Source organism: Leuciscus leuciscus (genome assembly GCF_965113295.1).
Source record: "Leuciscus leuciscus genome assembly, chromosome: 22".
Lineage (NCBI taxonomy): Eukaryota > Metazoa > Chordata > Actinopteri > Cypriniformes > Leuciscidae > Leuciscus > Leuciscus leuciscus.
In genome coordinates this window covers 502,885-510,384 of record NC_138746.1, presented here as the reverse complement: position 1 = coordinate 510,384, position 7,500 = coordinate 502,885, and the positions used below count along the sequence as shown (strand labels likewise).

Below are 7,500 nucleotides of genomic sequence, written 5' to 3'. Positions count from 1 at the left end.
AGGTAGAGGACTAGTTAGACCATGAAGAGGACTAGTTGGACTAGTTAGAGGACTAGTTTGACCATGCAGAAGACTATTTGGACCAGGTAGAGGACTAGTTCGACCATGAAGAGGACTAGTTGGACAAGGTAGAGGACTAGTTAGACCATGAAGAGGACTAGTTGGACCAGGTAGAGGTTAGACCATGAAGAGGACTAGTTGGACAAGGTAGAGGACTAGTTCGACCATGCAGAAGCCTATTTGGACCAGGTAGAGGACTAGTTTGACCATGTAGAAGACTATTTTGACCAGGTAGAGGACTAGTTTGACCATGTAGAAGACTATTTGGACCAGGTAGAGGACTAGTTAGACCATGAAGAGGACTAGTTGGACCAGGCAGAGGACTAGTTAGACTATGAAGAGGACTAGTTGGACCAGGAATAGGACTAGTTAGACTATGAAGAGGACTAGTTGGACCAGGCAGAGGACTAGTTGTAGACACAGTACAATCAACATGGGAAAATCTCACAGTAAAACAAGCAGCTGTGAAAAATATGATATAACAGTTTTTTGCCAGATGAGTTTATCCATGTATCATCTTTATATCTCTTTTAATTCCTTTTATAACTGTAACATCCTTATATCTATTTTTGTTCATTTTATAACTGTATTATTTTTTTTCTTGCTTTTAATTCCTTTCTGTAAAGCACTTTGAAGTGCCATAATGTATGAAATGTGTCTATATACTGTAAATCCAGGACCAGGAAGAGGACTAGTTGGACCAGGAAGAGGACTAGTTGGACTAGTGGACTAGTTGGACCAGGGACTGGACTAGTTGGACCAGGAAGAGGACTAGATGGGTGAGAAAGAGGACTAGTTAGACCAGGGACTGGACTAGTTGGACAAGGAAGAGGACTATTTGGACCTTTGTTTTATTTTGCACACTTCGAACCAAAGGCCATGTATGTTTGTCTGCTTGGTTTTGTTGATCACTGACAGCAATTTCATATTGCTAATAAAAGCTCTCACTGTTTTTTCTCAGTTATAAACTCTATGAAGTATTGATGACTCCTTCACTTGATTGTGTCTCCATCTAGTGGAGAGTCTGGATCACAGCAGCTCATCAAATCAGCACAGTTACAGGGTTTTCATCAGTCAACACTAAAGCCATGTATATTTGCAGCTGATTTTTCCAATGCTAACACACTGCTTTCCAAACTCATACATTTCTGCAAGAAATATATTGAAATATTAAAGCTTAGCAGAATATTTACAATAAAATTGTTTTTGTTTATGTTTTGTAACATTTGTTGAGTGTTTTGGGGGAACGAGCTTATTTTGAGACTTTGTTTTGTGGGTCTGATTGAGTTTTGGAGGTGAGATTAACTGTTGGTAACGCAGACTGTATGAAGAGTTCTGAACATGTGGAAAAACTGTAAATGGTCACAACACAACTTATTACAATAACAGTAGGACAATAAAAATGCTATAAAAGTTTTATTTTTTTATCAAAGTTTAACATTAGGAATTTAAGATGCATTGTTTCAAACAGTTAGACCAGCATATACTCACATATGCTCATAAAGGACATCAAGGTTTTGAATATGTTGGAGACAAATAACAATAAACCCATTTTCACCTGACGGCCAATGACACTTCAGAGAAGATAAAAAGCAGGAATAATTTATGGAATATTTAAAACAGTTTTTCGTGTTTTAAAACGTAGTTAAACAAAACAATAGAATACCAAATTAACAACTCATTTCAAATTTCATTTTTAAAAAGCTTTATTGGTTCTTCTCGGCCAATATGAAGAGACTGTGAGGGAAAGTAACAGTAAAAGTTGCTCTTTGTTCCCATGATGGACAAAAACAAATCAAAAAGAAATTAAAAGAAACAGGACTCTTTTGAAAACATGAAATTGTATTATTGAGTCCTAATGTGTTGGAAAATGGCTAACTTTATTAAGAGGAAGGTGCATGTAGTGTAGTTGTACAGCTAGGAGGAATTGATATAGGCCTATTGATATATTATGGGAAAATATTCATTTAAAAAAAATGTTTAATACTGTGTGAACACTGACAGTGTGGCATTTATTTAGAGTGAGTCGTTAAACTAAAAAGCGGGATGGAAATGAATTAGCCAATAGATACACTGGATATTAATTCCTATAAAAGTAGCGGTATATTTGGACAGAATGAGCGCTATTTCTCTTTACGTAGAAGATCCTCAAACGAGCCACTGAAGTCCTGTGTGGGCGTGGCTACAGCGACTACAGCCACGCCTCTTCTATAAAAGCGCGCGAGCAGCCGCTGATGCGGGAGATGATGATCGATCCGCAAGTCAAACGCGTCTGACGCTCGTGTTCTGTAGAGTTCTGGACTAAACGCGTGTCTGACGCTCGTGTTCTGTAGAGTTCTGGACTAAACGCGTGTCTGACGCTCGTGTTCTGTAGAGTTCTGGACTAAACGCGTGTCTTACGCTCGTGTTCTGTAGAGTTCTGGACTAAACGCGCGTGTCTGACGCTCGTGTTCTGTAGAGTTCTGGACTAAACGCGTGTCTTACGCTCGTGTTCTGTAGAGTTCTGGAGTAAACGCGTGAGTTCTGGACTAAACGCGTGAGTTGTGGACTGAACGCGCGTCTGACGCTCGCCCCTGATGAGCTCGCGACTCTGTCACAGGTAAGATCCCTCATTACCTCAGACTGATGTGTAGTTGTGTGTAGTTGTGTAGTTTGACAGCTGTGTGTGTGTGTGTGTGTGTGTGATCGAGGGCACTCGCTAGTGTTCATGTCTAGGCTGCTCTAGAGTGTTTAATACTCAGAGATAGAGATGTTTTCATCAGCTCATGTTCAACCTGAGTCACTCTTCATCCTTATGACTCGTCTATCAAAGGTTCTCATCTATTCACATCTGTATCTTCATCTTCATCTTCATCACTGATGGATGTTGATCTGTTCCTCAGAGCTTCTCTGAGGCCTTTCCTCTCTTTGATTCATTATAACTCAAACACACGTTCCTCTCAGGCTCTTTATCAATAGAACATCATTAGTGAAGTTTACCTTTATATTGTTTCTAGTCCTTCATCTGTGATAATCTTCCATGTTGCTGATCAATATCTTGCATATAAAAACACAGTAATTCCTGAGATGAGGGCAGTTCCTCAGACATGCTTGTTTTGACTAACAGAAAGAGTCCGTCAGCTTTAGGGAACAACCGTGTTCTTCTTCAGATCTCAGATCAGTGTTAGTGTTGTGAACTTCAGCTCAAGTGGCGTCAGTTCACAGTAATGGCCTTGGCAACACCCTAGCAACAGTTCATACAGCAGTGTACTATAGTAGATGTCCGTCTGAAGCCGAGGAGGTGATAATGAACAGATGCACTCTGGGTAATGGTGGGTGATTATGAACAGATGCACTCTGGGTAATGCTGTGTCCAGGGTGATTATGAACAGATGCACTCTGGGTAATGGTGGGTGATTATGAACAGATGCACTCTGGGTAATGCTGTGTCCAGGGTGATTATGAACAGATGCACTCTGGGTATTGGTGTGTCCAGGGTGATTATGAACAGATGCACTCTGGGTAATGGTGTGTCCAGGGCGGTGAGATGTGTAATGTTTCTGAAAGAGTCTCCTCTGCAGTTATTAGATCAACATTTTTGAAATTATTATAATGTCTATGTGAATGTATTGTAAACATAAATATATGTTTCGGCTCGTCAGTGCGTTAGATAATTAATCCATCCAGTTAAACAATTAATTATTATGACATCATCAAGATTAGTGAATGTTGAACATTTGAGGTTTTTCATAATCACTGTCCGCTTCAATTAAATATGTTCAACAGTTATCCATATACAGTATAATCTTTATTAATAATACAATATTAATCACATCCACAAATAATTAAGATGAAACACAAGACATAATTTTCCCATATTTAAAAATATTAAACAATTAGACAAACTAAAAATGCTTATAAAACAGATCAAATACAGAGATAATGATTAAAGTCATCAGAAACACATCGTCATTAATCAACACACATCTTAACAGAATATTTAATTGAACTTATAATATTTGAATATATAATACATGAATCCGTCAGTTCAGGGGTCGTGATGATTCTCCAGTGTGTGTCTGTGGGCGAGGACCTCATCATATAGAGGACTTATATCATATAGATTAACTTATATCATGAACACATTCTGAGGAACAGCAAATACAGGATTGAATTTGGAAGCGTTTGTTTATTGTCATTGGACTCATAAATTGATTACATTTGATCAGAACTCCGTCCGGAAACAGCCTCGGAGAAAAGCAGAGTTATTTCTTGCACCACATGAATCTGTCAGTATGTTTGATAGGACACATGATCTATTAAAGCTGAATAATGCGCCATATTGAAATTGATTGATTGATGATTTATTGATATGATGAATTTTGAAGTTATTAAAAAGAGTGACGAACCCAAACCGGATGTGAGACGAGAGAGCGGTGAACATATACAGTACAACAGTGAGATATTATCATAATGTAAATCATCTGTTCTCTATGTGAATATACAGTAAAGTGTAATTTATTCCTCCATCAACAGCATCATTACTCCAGTCTTCAGTGTCACATGATCCTTCACAAATCACTCTAATATGATGATTTGATGCTCTAGAAACATTTATGATTATCATATTTTTGTGTAAACTGTGATATATTTATTTCAGGATTCTTTGATGAATAAAAGTGTTGATTCTCCCCGCCTGGACTCTGAGTGTGAGTTTCTTCTGTCTCTGGATTATTTCTTTTCTGGTTCTCCTCCACTTCCTCCGCTCGTGATGTGTGTGTGTGTGTGTGTGTGTGTGTGTGTGTGTGTGTGTGTGTGTGTGTTGTTATTATTCTTCTTCTTCTTCTTCTTCTGTGGAAAGGATGTTTACTCGTTCTCTCCGCCAGAGTGTTCCTCTGCTTTCTCTCATGTTTCGACTGTTCTCGACTCCGTTGAACTCGGGATATTCCTGGCCTTTGTGTTGTTTATTCCCGCGTTTCCCGCTATTGTTCAGACGTTCACAGGAACTCATAAAGAACGTTTGAACGTCTCAGCCAATCAGGCGCGAGGCCTCGTCTGAGCGAACAGAGTTCTAGCTTCATCAACTCAGTGAATGCCTGATTGGCTGAGACTTCAAACGTTCTTTATGAACTGAGTTTATTATGTGAATTTTGGGATATTGCATTTAATAGCGCTGGATGGAAACGCCAAGATGCGCATAAACTCTATAAATGTGCATTAAAACGCCACTGATGTGGATGATCGTTTTATCCGATTAACATAAACTACGACAGAAACACATTTACTGAATAAATCCCTCAAACCTCATGTGACTCAGCGGAGGCTGTGATTGGATAACTGGAGTAACCAGTGGACCAATGGCATCGCAGCGTCTCTAATGTTGGTTTGGTGTTTCTGGAAGTGTGTGATCAGGATGATTTGGTGTAATTCCCTCCGGAAGCGTCTCACACACACGAGTGTGTTCCCGAACGCCAGAGAACACGACAGCGTTTACTGTGTTACGCCTGACGCTCGACACACACTCGTTCAGGATGGAGGGAAAAACAGCCATATTACAGAAACTTAGTTTATTACTGATATTCTGCAGCAGTTTCTGTATCAGTGATGATGATGTTCTCTTGAACACGTGAGATGGAAACTCTGCTTTATACGCTGATTTCACGCAGCCGTTATTTTGAAATCGAAAGCGAGGCTCCGGTGGGAAGAAAACCGGAAGTGTCGCCTTTAATCACAGGAGAGTCGTGAATGCGATGGCGTATTGTTGTGTTTAATGATGTTGTGTCAATTCTAAAACTGTACATACATTTCTTTCATTCTTTAGACTATATACAGTGAAATTAATTTCTAAATAAAATATTTTTTTTATATATAATTCAGAAAGTAAAAAAAGAAGCAGGAATGAGATATACATATCCTATATTGGATATTAACATCCAATAGTGTAAATCGCGGCAGCAGCTTCAGGTTGGTAGTCCAAGGCATTGTTGTTTACGGGGTTCTTACCACCGGAGCCTCACTTTCGATTTCAAAATGGCGGCTGCGTGAAATCAGCGTATTCACAAGTGTTTAATGTGCATAAGACACAGTCCCGACTGCGGATGTAAAACACACTCGTTGTGCGATCGAGATTGCGTGTTCTAGTTTGGTTTCGTGTCACTCATTCTGAGAGTGTTGTGTGGTGAGCGAGCGCTGTAAGCACCGGCTCCTGGTCTCGGTCATGTGACTGAAACCTCGCTGGGGTCGGGGGAGTTGAGCTGTAGACTCAGTGTCACTGGATCGATACCGGCTGGTTTTTTGGGACAGTGTGGAAAATCCGATGAGCGGGAAGCTTGAGCGCATCATGTGACCCGCTGTCGGAGAGGTCAGAGGTTATACAGCAGAACCGTGCAGTGGCTCTTCGGTTCGTACAGTTGACCTCTGACCTCTGACCCCTGTTGTTTGAACCTGAAGCCAGTGGAAATTTCCAGTGAGCTTCATACACACACACACACACACACACACACACACACACACACACACACACACACAACACACACACACACTAACACGACCCCTAAACCTACACACACACACACACACACACACACACACACACACACACACACACACACCTGACCCCTAAACCTACCCATCTCTCACACACACACACACACACACACACACACACACACACACACACACACACACACACACACACACACACTAACCCAATGGGGACCCATGGTCCGCTGGCTGGACCCCACAATGTAATATAAACTTGCACACACAGTGTGTGTGTGTGTCAGTGTGTGTTCAGTCTCAGTGTTTCTGAGCAGGAGAGAGTGTGTGTGTGTGTGTGTGTGTGTGTGTGTGTGTGTGTGTGTGTGTGTGTGTTCAGTCTCAGTGTTTCTGAGCAGGAGAGAGAGTGTGTGTGTGTGTGTTTGGGTTCAGATGCAGAAGAGCTGCTGTGTTTCGGGGGTTTCCACTGTGGTGGAGCTTCAGGACGCCTCATGAACAACTTCCTGTATGATGTTGTGTGTGTGTTTGTGTGTGTGTGTGTGTGTGTGTGTGTGTGTGAGAAACATGCCTGTTGCAGGAGAGGCTGCAAGTTTTACTGTAGTTTCACAAGTGCAGACACAGAATGAGTCTCAGCGTCCAGCGCAAACACACACAGATGCTCTAGATCCTGATCTCAGACTTATTCTGCCGTGTGAGTGTGTGTGTGTGTGTGTGTGTGTGTGTGTGTGTGTGTGTGACAGTCTCCTTTATTTATACAGCACTTTTTACAATACTGAGTGTTTCACAGCAGCTTTACAGAGATAACAGGAGAATAATGCAACAGAGTTTGTTTCCAGAAGAAAAGTGTCACAGTCCAGCTGAAGTGAGTTCAGTGATGGTTCATTTCTGTTGTAAAAAAAATAAAAAATAAAATTATTAATTTAGTTCATTTATATATATATATCCTCTCTGGAGAAAACCGTG

At 40.7% G+C, this 7,500-nt stretch overlaps 1 protein-coding gene across 2 annotated transcripts in view; it reads left to right on the top strand.

The window, feature by feature from the left end:
• The first annotated feature begins 2,295 nt into the window (after positions 1 to 2,295).
• lbh (LBH regulator of WNT signaling pathway) overlaps positions 2,296 to 7,500 on the top strand; it is a 14,715-nt gene continuing 9,510 nt past the window's right edge. Inside the window, exons 1-2 of one of the 2 annotated variants that reach the window (XM_082153523.1) lie at positions 2,296 to 2,659; positions 7,278 to 7,399. The gene's annotated coding sequence lies outside the window, so the exon portion shown is untranslated. The remainder of the gene's footprint in view (positions 2,660 to 7,277; positions 7,400 to 7,500) is intronic. The other variant, XM_082153522.1, reaches the window with a different exon arrangement.